Source organism: Dermacentor variabilis, chromosome 3 (genome assembly GCF_050947875.1).
Source record: "Dermacentor variabilis isolate Ectoservices chromosome 3, ASM5094787v1, whole genome shotgun sequence".
In the NCBI taxonomy this organism is placed as follows: domain Eukaryota; kingdom Metazoa; phylum Arthropoda; class Arachnida; order Ixodida; family Ixodidae; genus Dermacentor; species Dermacentor variabilis.
Genome location: NC_134570.1, coordinates 52,891,363 through 52,908,337, shown reverse-complemented (window position 1 = coordinate 52,908,337; position 16,975 = coordinate 52,891,363). Strand labels below are relative to the sequence as shown.

Genomic DNA, 16,975 nt, shown 5'->3' with positions numbered 1-16,975 from the left:
CCTCCAACATAAACTTCTTTTATAGCCTCCGTCAAAGCACAAGTCTTAACTGTACACAGGACAGGCACTGCCAGACGATGTTTTCAGAAGGCGGAGAAAAGCGCGTCATAACGCAGCTAACAGTTAACGTGTCTGCACACTTGCAGCTTCGTCGTCGTCGTTGTTGTTGTTTTTTCATCTGAAAAATGCGTGAAGCAGACGACGCAGCAAAAACGTTAACGCGCGAGCATATACCTTCATTGTTGATTTGCGCGTAGCAGACGTGCACTGTGCCAGACGACGCTGCGGGAACATGGAATCTCAAGAACCTCCTCGTTTGCGTTTTTGTGTGCACGCATCGTGGACAGGGAACACCATCCACGCATGCCCCGTTTTCTTTCTCCTACTTCTTTTCGAGCGAAAGATTAGTAACGAAAACTGAGCGTGTTGTATCGGGTGTCCTCACTTTCAGCGCGACGCGAGCAACGGCCACTTTCCTTTGTGTCCCCTCAAAAATAAGCAACGCAATCTTGTTCCAGTGCCGCAGTTCGCGTTGACACACGACTGCCGCTCATGCAGCGTGCGCACTAGAGAGTTTCGTGGCCTACATTTTAAGAAAACTTTCGAGAAGCTACGAAGAAGAATCGAGAGGAAGCGACACTGTGGAAGAGCGTCATGCACGAGCTGAGCAGACGGCGCAAAGTGAGCAGCAGAAATATTTCGTGGCAGCTTTCCCCCCCCCCCCCCTCTTTGTCGTCTGCTTGTTCTTGCGTCTTGCAGTAACTCTTGCTTTTTTATTTATCGTCTGCACTTCAGGCTTTCTGTCCGTCTGTCGCCATCTCTTGCGTGATACGGTTCTGTCGACAAGCACCTCAGACCTACTTTTCAAACTTTTTTTCTTTGTTATTTGTTATTCGCGCTCCTGCGAACGGAACCGTCAACGCGACAGGAAGCAAATGAGAACTGACAGGCGCCAGACTCGAACGTCGGTGTTTCTATGCTTCCTTCATGTTTTATCTTTGTTCTTCGCGACATGGCGAGAAGAACTGAAAAAAAGAAGAAAAAAAAAGTAATGACCCTTCGTTCTGACCCTTCGTTCCGTTCCAGAGCGTCAGCAGATGCATCGCCTAAAAGCTTACTTCGTGTTCTGCAGGTGAGTCACTTCACCTAATGTCCGTGGCGCCCCCTCTTGTCCACGATCGCGAACTTAGTTCTGAGCACCAGGGAGGCGACCAGGCTATACGATACCGCGTAATGCATTTTCGTCTAATGTGCTCTCCCGCCTGTCCCGATTTTTGTTTCATTCGCAAGTTTTGCGTGTCGGGAGGTTCTGTTCAGTACTTAGGTGAACAGTGTTTTCATTCATTCATTCATTCATTCATTCATTCATTCATTCATTCATTCATTCATTCATTCATTCATTCATTCATTCATTCATTCATCTTCTTTACCTTCTTTCTCTCCTTTCTTTTGTGCGCTCATGAGAACATCCACGTTAGTTGGTCTAATATTAGCATTCCGAAATGCGGGTTACTAGCAAGGTGCCTTCTTTTCTTTAAAAAGAAGTGCCTTTTTTTTATTCGACATTACATATAGGCTGAACTCGTATTTTTGTGACTGGAGACATACGTCATTCATTCATTCATTCATTCATTCATTCATTACCGATTACAACACGAGTAAAGCGGAGATTTTTCAAATGGGCGCCAAAGAGAAATAAGTTAATCTGGATTAGGTAATTGCCCTTGCTAGCAATTCACAAAAACTTGTTAAGCCAGAAAAGAGGCAAGAACGACGCACTGGTGGCAACGCCAACACTGGTTTCCGCACTATAGTCCCCGCAAAACGCTTGCACGGAAAGCTCTAATAGTCTATGAAGCTGCGCCAAATACGTCCTTTAAATTCATATTGTCAAAGATTGTTCAATATCGATGAACAAAATCTCATTCCATTCTTAGGGAGCTAAAGTCACGGCCAAGCGTGGTTTGGGAACTTTTGCTTTACAAAGCCTCTCCAAACGTAAAAATAATTTTGAGCTTGCGACATAACACTTGCATACCAGTGCTACGGTTCGGACGCTAAGTCCAGAACGACATACTTTGCTATCCATTTGCCTTACTGGTAACCAACCTAGCTATTTCTGTCAAACATAAATTAAAATAGAACAGTTAACGAATACTTCACGACCTAAGCTGATATACAACTGCTCTTTCGCACCAGTTTTATAAAAGATGCTTTCAGTCGAAGTAAGAGGCTTTGTGTTCGGTGTTCTGACGGGCGTGGCAGATAGCGATAGCAAATCAAACTGAAAAAAAAAAAGGAAAATCTTCTCTAATCTTGTGCGTTCGTCTGCTTCCCTTTTGCGCTATATCCGCCATGAACTTCAAACAAGCGGCCTAGTTGTTACACCTTACTGCTGCGTTGACGTGGTTTTTGGAAGCGCATCACTTCGTCCGCCGTTTTTATTAAGGCTTCTGCACAGCACTGCAGAGTTCTCTCACGTATACAATTCTGTAACTGGCAAGCGAAAAAAAGAAAAAAAAGGAAAACATGCTGGCACTTTTACGATGTGTAAAGGCGAAGCAGAAGGCACCCGAAAAGGTGCGCCCGAAATGGTTGCGTTCAAAATGACAAATCTCCTGAAAAAAAAAAAAAAAGGAAGACCATGCACCTTTGAGGAAAGCTTCAAGCGTCATTGAAAACATTGGTAGTTGGCTCGAAAGTGTGCGATGCCGGCGTCGACTAGGGGACCAGAAAACACGGTTGTTCTGAGTGGCACTCACGACTTTGCTTTTACCGACACCGTTGTTTCGAGTAGCACTTAAGGCTTCGCTTGGACCAATTGTGTTTTCTTATAAAGCGAATAGATTTCTTCGGCTCTTTGGTTCCTTTTCGCGGTGCTCGGTGTGCTTGGCCTTTCACCGCCCATAAAAAAATAACACACACACAATCTCGCCGATTTGACATTTTATGCGCTTGCGCATAACATTTGGCACACGCAAGTGTAGTTGACGTGGACGTAATGCGAAGCATTCACGATTTGTAGAGAACGGTCGTACGAATAATGTGACTGTCGTGTAGCGAACGGTTATGTAGACATTATGTGCTGTAGGTGTTTAGGTTTACAATAAGTAAGGCATAATGGTCCTAAAGCGAAATGTATAAGACTAAAAGCAAAATCGAACCAAACGCGCATGCCCAGTGGCGCATTCCCAATGTTCAAATGTTGCGTCGCCCCTGTGACAAGCGGCCGCCCTCGGAGAAGAGTGTTTCGCACTAAAATGCACCGGTTCAAAGGGCACCAGCGGTATCGCACAACCGACTTTAGGGGCACGTTTCTCTCCTACGATATACGTTGACTGCTGTATAAAAGTCACACGCAGGGATGAGGTGCCTCAGAAAGGCTGGCGTATGCACTTCGGCATAGATGAACCTAGCTTCGTCAACGATAGATCCACTTATCGAAACGTATAGGCCAGTTTTTTTCTTTCTTTTTTAGCACTTAATCCCTGTTTTTAACGTTTATACTGCCAGTGCGCTGCTCCACCTGCCGGCCCCATTCTTGATTTAAAGAGTTACTAGCTCCTCCGCGTGCGTGCGCGAGCCCACCGCGGCCTTTCCTCGCCCTCCCCTGACTCTCTCTACCTCATCTTTCCATTCCTTCTTTCCTGTTCTACTCGAGTAGCTGTAGCCAGCCAGACGCATTTCTGGTTAACATCCCTGCCTTCTCTCTTTACTTCCTCTTCCTCCTACACTAGCTCGTCGGAAAGCCCGTTCCGCGGGAGCTTTGGATCGCCCGGGAAGAACAGCCCTCTTCTTCCACCGCCGCCCTCTCCATCTGTGTTTGCTGTGGGAGAGCGTTAGGTGGCGTGAGAGGAGGACGGCAGTCGCCGACGCTCGAGCCGCTGGAGGCAACAGACATATTACCATTCGGTTTGTATGTATAGCCACCTACACTACTGCTACAAATGCACTGGTTAACAGCTGGTGTTCTCCATGAAATCACGTAATGAGACAATAAGCGCCACCTGAACATACTCACTGTAATAAAGGTATGGCTTCAAGTGCATTCAACATTCATGAAAGCGATTAGCTTCTTAGAAGCGCTCGACTATTTGCATGCATCGGCAGTTATCGTGAATGCTTTCTGCTCATTTTTTTTTTCGTTGTTTCCTTCTTTGTTTGTTTGGAGTGTCGTGGCATTAAACAAACCGAATCGAATTTACTGGCACTACATTTTCGTGTGCGAGTGAATTGGCTCCCTCCGCACGTGATTCTTCGCTTGCATGTTCAGAAACACGGCATTTTCTATCTATCTATCTATCTATCTATCTATCTATCTATCTATCTATCTATCTATCTATCTATCTATCTATCTATCTATCTATCTATCTATCTATCTATCTATCTATCTATCTGTCTATCTGTCTGTCTGTCTGTCTGTCTGTCTATCTATCTATCTATCTATCTATCTATCTATCTATCTATCTATCTATCTATCTATCTATCTATCTATCTATGTCTCAGGCTTCATAAACTATACAGCTAAGCCAACCGACTCAAAATCGAGTGTAGCAGAAGTCATCTCTAATGGCTGCGTCTAGGAACGCGCCAGCATTTCAACAGTACGGTGAAGTGTGGCACCGCATCATCATCATCATCATCATCATCATCATCATCATCATCATCATCAGAAGCAGCCGCAGTCTACTTGCGTGTCCACTCCAGGACGAAAGCCTTTCCCTGCGATCTATTATCCCTGATCTTATGCTAGCTCCTAATTTAATCCTCCCACCTCATTTTCTGCCGTCCTCAACTGCGCTTTCCTTCCCATGGCACCCATTTTGTAACTACAATGCCCTACGCACTGCATGGCTTGCCCAGCTCCGTTTTTTTTTTCTCTCTTAATTTCAACTAGAATATCGGCTACACCCGTCTGCTCTCTGATCCCACATCGCTTTTTTTCTTTAACTTAGCATGACCCACTTTCACTCCAACTTCTGTCACTGGGTATGTGGCAATAGATGTGTGCTGCTCGTTAATAATGCACTGGTTGTGTCACTGAATATGTGCCACCGTTCCGAATAAACATTATATAAAACACGTCATCAACAATTACGCACAAGCCATGAGATCAAGTGCTAATATCATTAACGTCGCCAATCATCTCTAAAATACTGATGCACCCCCGTTTTTTTTATTTATTTATTATTATTTTTTTACTGTGTAGCTGCAACGTAATCTACATTCACCAAGTTAGACCCAGTCCTCCAATGACGCCACCTTATTTCCGCAAAATATTCCTCGAACCCTCATTTAAACATATTATTCATTTAAGTAAATCTCATCATTTTCAACATAACGCTACTTATCTCAACATAAACAACATTTTGACAACATAAACATAATTTACGCGTATCCCTTCGAAGCCAGATTCAGAAAGATGCCCGGATGCACGCGAACGAATATTTTATTATTCCGAGTAGCGGTGTCCCCAGAACTTATCTTCCATCATGCTGAAAGTTTTCAAACAACAACTTTATTCGTTTACGTTTTTTTTTTCTTTCATTTTTTTTTCTCTTTGCTCGGCTTTCTCTTGCCTTTCTCCGCAGCGCGATAAGCTGCACCGTTTCAATTGTTTCTGTTCTTTTTTTTTTTCTGGCAGGTATTCCCTAAGACACCTCCTCAGCCGTTAGAGGGATGTAAACAGGAAACCAGAATGCATAAATCAAACTGCGCACACACACGCCCTCTTTACGTATTGCTGCCCCGCGAAAAGGAAACGGCCCACCCGGAGAAGCAATAACGCACTTTATACACCGTGTTTACTCGTGCAAAACTAGCATATCTTGTTTTCTTTCGGAGTCTTGGCAGGATGCGGCCCTAACCCTAGTCCGGCGTGCAACTATCGGCTTGACACCGCGAGTGACGGTCACACACCATGTACAGAACGCCTCGCAATATACTTGCCTCCGGTAAAGCTCCTCCCTCAATTGGACATTTTTTTGCGTTACCGCTGGCGATTTGCTCCGATTTCGCGTAACTTTGTTGTCTTACTTATGTTACCATTGTACTCGTACCTTATTTGTACCTGAAACTACTTGTTTTCTGTTCGCACTTTGTATATGGCCTGTTTGTTACATTGTCTCGGACTCAAACCCGTATCTTTTCGCTTCTGATCGGTCGTAAATAATAGCCTGGAGCTTGCTGTAAATAAATGAAATGACTACGCGAATAATGCCAACACTGGCACCACACTAATCACACACTCATCTAAGGATCAGCACCCCCTGTTCAAGTTCCCCGTATGCAAGTTCCGACTCGCCGTACACGCCGGTCGTCTTGTTCACCTTTCTCGCCCTGCGATTCCGAATTAGCACATACTGAGTGACATACACTTCGCGTTTCCTGAACATTCCTGAAAGAAGACAATCGGACAGTGCGATTGGCAACCAAGTCTCGAAAGGCTAGGTGCGCCTATAATCATCGTCACCGTCGTCGTCATGATCATCGGTCTCAGTGCCGTCCAAGCTGTTGGATATTCCAGCCACTATTAAGTTTCTATAGCGCATTACTGAACTGATGCCGCATAAACGCCAGTCGTTCAAAATCAAGTCTTGTGGGAACTTCCTTCCCGTTTCAAATTTGTGACATCGAAAGTTCGGAGAACGTGCTTAACTCGGGGGTGGCTCTTACGCGAAGAGATACGATACTTGCCAAGATGTTGCTGTTGCTGCTGGTGCAGCTGCGTTCGCTTCCCGCTGTTTTTTCGAACCGTGACACGACAGGTCCGTGTTTGTGGAGGCCGATTGCCCTCTTAGCAACATATTAGATTATGCGCGAGGCTCGTAACGCGGATGCGAGACCGGAGCCAAGAAAAAGATTGGTGCTTCGTAAACAAGCAGAGACGACGACGAAGGGGATCCTCCCAAGACGACGAACTGCGAACTTGAATAATATATCACGTGGCCTGCTTGGAGTATGGAAACACGGCAGGTTGGGTCAGAGAGAGAGAGAGAGGGGGGGGGGTACGTGTTCTAATTAGTATTACAGGATGTTGGGCTTTCTCTTACTTTCTTTAGCACTTGTTCAAACATGTGTATCGTATGTTTGGTGCACTTGCAACAACATAGTGCCCATTATTTTAGACATGTGTCATTGTGTGTTCGTTGTACGGCGAATGAGTGCTGCGGAGACAGAGAGAGAAAATGCAGACGTTGGAGGTGGGTTCATGAACCTCCTTCCATACTGCGCGCTTGCACAGAACTGCGGCCAGCGGTTGGCCATCTCCGCTAACGATATGTCCAGCATCACGATTGGCTCACATTTTGTCTTACGAAGAATTACAGCGGAAGAGCTTTATTTTGCGGATACGGGCCCTGATGGGCCATATTCAATGCCCGCGTACTTCGCTTTGTCCACTACTGTGGCCTCATTCCATGACTTTCCAACCTCCTGGTTAGCCGAGATGATAGAGCGACCGCCAGGAAAGGTGTTGCTCCCGATTTCGAAGCGCGGACCAGGGGTGCTATGCACGATGACCCGAGTTTAGCTCGAGCCATCGTGAGCCTGAATTTGCTCGGTGGCTGTCAGCGAACAAGGATGGCGCGAAACGCGCGGCAGCAGCAGACAACAAAATGTCGAGATACAGCCACGCATATGTCACCACGGGGAGCGCATCCTGCGTTACGGCGCTTCCTTGTTTCAAACCCAGGATTAAGACTGGGTAATGTTGCGCGTCAGTGGACGCCTGATAGGCAGCTTTAGAATAGCGTTTATTTGCCACCAAACATAAACGTATATGACGCAGCAGTCCGGAGACGCTAGCTAACCACTGCGCTAACCACTGCGTCCACAGGTTTTTTGAAACAAGGGGTCGCTAGGAAAATTCGTAAGTGCGGTGCGACTGAAACGCCCTGGAACTTGGCAGGTCGGACACTGTGCTCGTAACGATGACAATGTCAGAGTGCCAACTGTTTTCGTTACTTTCGTAAACTTTCCATCGATTAGACGCTGCCGTCGCCCCGCCCCCAACCCTCACCCCTTCATTTCTTTTTTTTTTCTTTTTTGCACCTGCCTGCGCATATTCTACCGTACGGGGGCCAATGCAAAACGCCCGCGCTCAGCTCCCCCCAGGCACGCCGCGTTAGTAAAAAAGGCGTCACGTACGAAGTGGCGAAAGTTATCTGGGTCTCACCAGAAAGTTGAGAAGTAAGCGACAGGGCGGCGGCCCAGTTCTCACAGGAAGTGTGACACTATAGGTTACCGAGCGCTCGCTTAATTTGGATGCGCGGCAAAGCGCGTCAGCTTGCGTTGACACGCGGCCTTTCGCAGCGGGCGCGGGACAGGCGTGCGCAACACCGCACACTGAAACGCACGCGCACGCGAGCACGTAGGCGACACTCCCCGCCCCCCTTGGCACGCGCGACCCTCCGGACTTGTAGGAAAACTAATCGCCCGCCCCAGAAAGCCCAAGTGAGGTTGCGTGGCTCGAAGAACGACACGGAAGCCAGGACCGCGCTCCCGTATACTTCTCGAGGTGCGGTTTCTTGAAGGGACACTAAATGGCCGCGCTAAATCACCTCCGGACGGGCAAAGCACCCTTCCGAAACTCTATCCTCCATCACGTGACAGAAAACTATTCGCTGTTGTTGAAAAAGAAAAGGAGACCGAAATTATCCCCTCTACCAACTATTATTTTTTTTAAATGTCACGCCGAAACATCACTTAATTAATGTTACATTAACACGAAATAAAGAGTGTCAATAACACATTTAAAGTGGCGTTTTGTGGGAATTCAAGAAATTTTATGTACTGCGCAGCTGACACGCACGTGACCATGAAAACCTCGGTTTGCGAGTTTATAATAACTCTGGTAATTTCGCCTCTATCTAGCCGTGAACAACATGCTCCGCTACGACAATACCGAGAGGGCAGCGAGGCACAGCAAAAAAAAAAAGAAAGAAAAAAACTCTATTGTTTTTTGGCCTATTCAGAGATTCATCGAAATGGCAATAGCGCAAGTGATGAAAATATAGATCCTGAAATGTCAAAGCAGTCAGCAGGCACCAAGAATGTCCTTTGGCCGACGTTGTTGCCGGATCTACACTACCGCATAATAAACATTCCTGTAGGCTAAACAAATCAAGGAAAACCTCCTTCAAACTCGCACTTTTTTTTCTTCAACGCCGCTGAATAGATAAAGCCTATAATTGATCCCCGTGGCTGGCGATAAGGCACGAAAATACGACAAAGGGGAGAAAAGAAAAGCACATCTCTACGACAATATGTCGAACATAGAACAAAGCTAAGTTTTCTAAACGCTTATGCCCGAAATAAATTGCGGTAGGTTGCTTTGTTTAGGAATGAAAGTAATCCATCAGTTTCTCTCAAGCCAGTATTTAGCAATGAGGTCACTGTGGTGACTGGTATAGAAAAACTCACTCACTCACTCACTCACTCACTCACTCACTCACTCACTCACTCACTCACTCACTCACTCACTCACTCACTCACTCACTCACTCACTCACTCACTCACTCACTCACTCACATCACTTTCTCGCAGTCCTGAATTCACCAGCGTCACTGGTGACAAGTGCACAAGAGAACAGTTTTCTTACTTGTTACAAGCGTTCTGTCACTGCTTATACTTTGCTCCCGGTTATTGCGTGGCCGGAACAAAAGCCCTTGCAGGTTCCGAGTCTCAAATCGCACAAACCAAGAGCTCCCAGACAGAATGGACCGCAACGCAGCAACTTATTGTCGCGCTGCAATTTTTCATTCGTAACCACGCGAGGAGGTCCATTGTCCGGCGTAGTCGCCGCGCGAGACTTGTGCGGAACGGCGGGATACAGACGGGGGCAATCGACCGCGAAGTCAAACAGGAGCGAGCCAAAGCCACGACGCACGGATGCGCCTGGGCAGCCGATACGCGTGGCTCTATCGAAATCGCTAGTTTAAAAACAAAAAGAAAAGAAGGACGCGGGAGTTTCAGCCGCTATCGGCTACGTGAGCCATGTGTGAAGGGGCCGAACTAGCTTTACCGAAGCCGAACATTTTTTTGGTCTCTTTGCGGTCGATATTTCTATATATATTGCGGCATTGTACGTTTCGCGTGCGCTGCCGACGGGGAAAGTGCCTCATTGCTTGTTCAAGGTCACGCTCCTGCGTTCGTATGTTGTTGACATTCAGTGGGACCGCTATAAAAAAGACTGCCATGGGGGCTCGCTCTATGCAAACTGCACCCCTCATATCACCGTTTCTTTATAGCTTTTTTCTTTAGTTAGACCAGATTTATTTGAATTAGATGTAATAGATAGCGTTCTTTCACCTTTTTAGGTGCGCTCGTGGAAGAGGCAGAAACATCCTGCGTGATAAATCGGACTGCTCAAGCAGCTAATCAAAAGATCACTATTTCCCCTTTTTAATGATCAACTTTGAAGGTTTCAGCACGACAGGAATTTGGGCTAGGTGGTTATTCATCACCATCTAATAACAACGCGTGAAATGAGTGACGAACGCACAAGATCTAATACAGTGCTGTGTGCGTGTCCCGCGTTTGTCCGTTGTTTTATACGCACTGTTATCACGTGTTCACTTTAGAGCGCACGTTGCAACAAACTGTGTCCTATAAACCACGCCCCAGCGACGGAGATCACCGAGTAGCAAAAACTCATAATCTTGAAGGCTATGCTTTTGCCGACTGCGCGAGCGCCAAGCGATTACATGGAGCCGGAAATGCGTCGCCGGCAAAATCACGTTTTGCACATCGCCTGTCGCGAAATCGTAGGCGAGGCGGTGTCACGAAATCGCGTTTGCCTAGCAGACATCGCGAGACGTACTGCAGCGTCACTCTCGAAACGGTTCGCCTTACAGTGTGGCCAATATCAGTTTATCAAATATCAGTTCGTCAAAAATCAGCTTACCAAATGCATGCGTCAAGCAGTTCGGGATGACTGCGCACTTAAAAGAATACTCTTGGGACATTCCGGGGTCGCTAGTCTATATAATTTCTGCTCAGCAGAGGTGGCTTCCCAAGTGCGAGTGTTCAATTTCGAACACTAAAATGACTAATTATAAACTTAATTAGTGAATCTTCTCAATTAGCGATTTCGACATCGCCATCCGCCTCTTCAGATAATCCATCTGAACAGGCTGGATTGCGCTATATACTTCTTACTTCTTTTTTCTTTAATTTCCACGAACCGAAGATAACAAACGCGCGCGCGCGCACTGTGCATAAGCATGCAGGGTAGGATGTGCAACGTAACAACAGCGCGAACATAGACACAGAAAGGTAGAAGAAGGCTAAGGGCCTTTTTCATCTTTGTGTATTGTCAGTTTGCGCTGTTGTTACAGCCTGCTGCATTACCAACTCCCCAACTTTCCATTCTTTTGCAGAGGTGGAGTACTTTAATTACCGGCTGAACCCTTTGTCAGGGCGTTGCGAATGCCTGGCAAATGCCAACTATAGTGCCTCCGGCTTAGGTGCAACATTCCTACTACCCACGAGTGAGAGCGCGGCTTTACAAGCGCTCATTATTGTCGCATTAGAAACGGGCGATTCCTTTACATTCTCAGAAAACGAGTCACAATTGCAATAGGTACCCGTTTCTAAAAGAAGCGCAGCCTACATTGTCACTCGCTTGCTCTTTAAACGATTTAGTATTTTGTTTAATTAAGGCAACAACCGTTGCCGTTCACCGTTCCGCGCTGTTTTTTGCCACATTACAAAACTTCCAGGTTAGACGAATAATTTTCATTTGAATGACAAAGCGCTTCAAACTCTGACTTATTAAAGACGATAAAAATTAGCCTCATGCCATTCACATAAACAAAGCAAGAAACAGAAATTTTGGTTTCCTTTTTTAATTCTTGATGTACTTGTGGAAAGCAAAGAGTTAAACGAATCATGCGCCTAATCACACTCAAACACTTGAGTCCCAGGATCGCAAATTCAATCCATTGTTCACTGTCTTTCTGCGTTAAAAAAAGAAACACTCGCTCGCTCTGTTTGAGTATTTTAGAAACACCTTCGCCATATTAAATCACGACTCGAAACGACACCAGCTTATCGCAGGGTCGCTCATGCGTCTCCATACAGTGCCACGCATTTACGTAGATGCCCCCGTAACTGGCTTTCACGCCACTTAGTTTCGACGACACTGTTCTACGGATAAATGCTTTGGAAACTGAGCTTCGAACTAAACTCCTTTTGGTAGAGAAAGAGAGAGACAGAGAGAGAGAAAGCCCAGGAAGTTACAGTCCGGAACGACGCATCGTAAACAGAGTGCGCTTGCATCCGACACGGTTGCACATAAACTTTACGACACGCCACCAGAGGGCGTGGGCGAAGATCCAGCTGTTGCCGGAAAGCGCATTTCCCTATCCTTGATTTCTTTTTTTTTTTTCCCATCTCGGGTAACTGTCGAGATGATTGCTTCGTGGCCTGCCCCCGTGCTCCATATCCGCGTTCATCGCTTAAAATGTGCACGCATACAGTAAAGAACGTTCGCAGTTGCTTTCTCGGCCATGGCGGTAATCATTCATTCTTCCAATCGATGATCGTCTATAGAAGCACTCGCGCTCACTCGGCGTTGCTCCATCATCGACGTTCGCTACTTCAGCTGCGGCTTAAACGGATATTGTTCGCTACAGAGAACCCTTTAAAAGGCGCCGTTGCAGTTCCGCAAAAACATAATAATAATAATAATAATAATAAAGCTTGAGGGCTGCCGGTCTTGAGCTGGTTCGTGGCCTAATCGCTCATCTATTACGACGCGCATTCATTCATTCATTCATTCATTCATTCATTCATTCATTCATTCATTCATTCATTCATTCATTCATTTGCTTGTTTGAGTGCCCGTTCCTCGCTCTCTTCACCGCCACTCCCCTTTTCTCTCCTTCCTTCCTTCCTTCCTTCCTTCCTTCCTTCCTTCATTCCATTCATTCGTCCATTCACTATCCTCTTTGCTTGCGCATCACTCACTCACCGGCCCATTCATCTGTGACATTTGTATTGACACGCGTACAAACTGCCGATATTTTTCGGCTATCGTTTTTAGCCAGCCAACCACTGTACACGGAATCAAATCCCGGCTCCGGAGGCCGCATTTCGATGGGGGCGAAATGCAAATACGCCCGGGTCCCGAGCACTGCGGGCACGTTAAGGATTCCCCGGTGGCCAAAATTAATCCGGAGCGCACCACCACGGCGTGCATCATGATGAAATCCGGGTTTTCGCGCGTGAAACCACAGAATTCAATCAATTCAAGCACTGTTACAATGTTATCGCTCGTCGCAAAACGTTCGTTCATGTATAGCGGAACTCTCTCGAGTGTTGTCGCCGATCCTATGGCGAAGTAGCCTGATCTAATCAGATAAACACTCGTGACGCGAATAGGGTTTTACATTGTGGAACGCACGCGGACACCAGCGATTACGGTGGACCCGTAAATCAGGTTTCGACGACGGACGGTTGTGCTCGCCGTTATTGTTGCGAGCGTCGCTTGTATTTCTAGGCCCAAGTTTGCCCAATAAAGCGTTAAATTCGTAACTTGCAGTTTTGCTACTTTCTCGTTCCTCACCTAGACTGTGTGTATGTGCGTGTGTATGCTTGTACGCACACACACACGCACGCGCACACGCACACGCACACGCACACGCACACACACACACCTTTAGTCCTGTTTTCACACGCAAACAAATCACAAAATCAGGCTAGGGTTGCTGGCTACGTGATACACAATTAAGCGGGCGCCCAAAAAGCTGCAGTTTACGGTGTTCCCACTTGCGGGACGTCTGCCACGTATCCCATATGACACTGCGATTCAGTCCAAGGACAGTCGTACTAACTGGTAGACGGCTGTGAAGGTGCCGGTGGTACAGAGCGCCAGCTTGGTTTCTGCAAATCGCACTGCCATCCGTAAAGCTCTCGAGGCACCGACGTTATATCAGCACTATATTCCGACAAAAGCATTACGTCGCCGGGTGGCAGATCTCTAGACGAAAGTGACTCTGGGGCAGCCTGAGGACTCAGAATGTCCCAAAGCCACTTTCCTCTCAGTGTTGAGCGCCGCACAAGATAAAAGGAGTTTGTTGCAAGGCCCTAGATCCGCCTCTAGCTAAAACCATCCTCCTTCAGCTCAGAGTGATCTGTGATAAAGTCACCGACGGTAAAATAAAGAAGTAGAAGAAGAAAAAGCCGTGGGCACATAGCTCAAGGTTGCGTATGCCAGAACAAGGGCTCAGCGAAAGGAAATGACTGCGCATTCATCCAGGAAAAAGCTAGCTAAGCAATGGCGATTACAGGACAAAAATGTATATTTAAAGCAGCAAATGACCCATCAGAAGGCAGGCGCGCCCGAAAATAAAAACGCAGCCCCTCAGAAGGCGCTATAGTTTCGGAAGGATAAAATGGCAAAAGGCTCAGCGGGAAGGGTCGGAGGATCAACAATGGCCTTAAACAGCGAGGCGGGCAGTTGAGATAAGGAACAAAAAGAAAAGCACCGAAGCAGCACAGTGTGCGCGGATCTCCTCTTTGTCGCTATGTGCATGAGAGCCAAAAGAAAAAAAAGGAAGAATTGCGGAGTACGATTTTACCGTCCTTTTGTCTCGGCTGAGTGTAAGGGACGGCATCTTAAATGGCCTTGTCGTAATCGCAAATGAATTCAAAGCGAGGCACTCGGAGACCATTGTCCCACTGCTCCCGGGCCGTAAAGAGGGCTCGCTGGTGATTAGGGCTGCAGGAGAGCGCCCCTTCATGCGTGGACTTATGTACGCTTGTGCGTGTGTGTGTTCGTGCATCTCTGTCCTTGTCTTCCTGTCTGTCTCCTACTTTATCTCTCATACCGTCTGCTATTATCTCTGTCTAGTCGGGATGTTTTGTTCCTGTCTGTCTGTCTGTCTGTCTGTCTGTCTGTCTGTCTGTCTGTCTGTCTGTCTGTCTGTCTGTCTCTGTCTGTCTGTCTGTCTGTCTGTCTGTCTGTCTGTCTGTCTGTCTGTCTGTCTGTCTGTCTGTCTGTCTGTCTGTCTGTCTGTCTGTCTCCTCGCCCGTGTCCGTCCCTTTCTGGCTACTGGGACGTCAGATCAGGATGCGTATTCAAAGGGGCATTAGGTGAGCGCACCTATACATTCAGTGCACAAGTGCAGTGAAAAGCGCTATTAGAGTAAATACCAGGACCCCTTCTGCGTAACTCCTACTTATCCTTTCAGCAAAGTACGAAACTAGAGGCGAAACAAGCAGACACCTCCGTTGTGAGCAAGGTCAACATGTAGTCACCTGAATGTCACGGCGCACCGGATAGCTGGAAAATACGTATTTCTGCTGGGAAAGCGACGTGACTTCTGCGACTCAGCGAATACAAAGGAAAACAGTTATTTGGCGCTTTTTTTTGCGTGGTGCTAAAGTGAGCAGCGTTGCACCTTTCAGCCACAGAGAAAGCAAGTCTGATCTTTTTCTGCCATGTTCAGCGTACTGGAAGCTCTCTAAATGAAGAAGACCTGATGCAGGTTGTGCTGGATGAATGCATAGAAACACGCTTTCTTTCTTTCTTTCTTTCTTTCTTTCTTTCTTTCTTTCTTTCTTTCTTTCTTTCTTTCTTTCTTTCTTTCTTTCTTTCTTTCTTTCTTTTCATACATTGTTTTACTATTTATTATTTCCTTTCTGGTTCCAGGAATTGTGTTAGCAGTGATCCCCTTGATTGTTCTGCCGTGGGCGCCCGACTCCGGATATTTAATTAGTGTTCCTCACTTTCAGCTGAGTGCCTACTGCCATTCCTCCCAAACCGCTCAGTTTCGTAGTTGCTCTGCTTAACTTTTGACGGCGAGTTGTACTTACGAAGGCTGTACACTTCCGAACGGTTCTTGCAACCGTTCGTACGGGCAACGTCAAGCTAGGCGCGTTTCTGACTATACTTTTTGTAAACAACGGCATCCTAGGTGGTCTACTCACAGCGAAGCAACAATTCCTAGTATTTCACCTTAGAAATTAGGCCCACCTAATTCATAAAAGTTTTCGTTCGTAAAAACATGTTTTATTGGCCACTTCCTTCGATAACATGTTTGCTATCCCGACGGACCAGCACCTGTTCTTAAGAAATGTTTTATCCTACCAATTCCTTTGTGAAAGCATGCTTAGGGGCTGAATTCACAATCGTTCTTATTTGTCGTTGGCTGGAAGTTTTTCGTACGGACATATCTAGCATAAGGATTTGTTTCTGAATACGTGCCTAAGATCTTAGTATCTTCTACAGTTCTTAACATGCACGACAAACGCATGTTACGCTAACATTTGCTGCTGCTTCGGCTTTATACGAAGTGCGGGGGACAGTATGTCGTTCGCAGAAAGTGTTGATCGATTTCTTGGCTGGTGTGAAGGCATCGTAAGAATGCGGCTCGTACGGGCAGTTGGTGACAATAGCTCTACGAACATTTAGCAATTAACAGTTCTGATGATAAAGTAATTCATAAGCAATTACCCCCGCCCCCCCATCCCCATTTTCAATCGCAAGAATAATTGATATAAACCATTCACAAGTGCTCAATGCATAAGTGCAGTTTATAAGAACCTTTAGAAGGAAACTTTTTTAGAAGCAATGCGCAAGAGCAGCCAGTAAGAACATTCCGTAAGAAATGTTCCAAATAAAGCTTTCGTGGAAGCAGCTTGTAAAATTTGTTCTTTGCACCTGCGAATGCAGATGCTTTAAATCCATTCAAATATCGGTATACGAATAAAGTGCTAAAATAGCCCGGTTGCATCATCAAGTTGCATCATCAAAAAGTTGCATCATCGGGCCCATGCAGAGGCTGTAAATGCATCCCGCGACACCGCTATAAGAGTTGGCTTCTATCGACAACGCACTCGATGTTGCATTTAAGGCGTACTGTAAAAATGTACGCGAGGATAAATTCACTTCAAATATTCAAAATATCCACGTTGGGTTCTTGACGGTGCTTCAGACGCGATGCGATATACAGTGGATTGCGGCCTG

At 46.4% G+C, this 16,975-nt stretch overlaps 1 protein-coding gene across 1 annotated transcript in view; it reads right to left on the bottom strand.

Moving 5' to 3' along the window:
• LOC142575603 (uncharacterized) overlaps positions 1-16,975 on the bottom strand; it is a 283,677-nt gene that overhangs the window by 167,343 nt on the left and 99,359 nt on the right. The gene's annotated exons all lie outside the window — the stretch shown is intronic.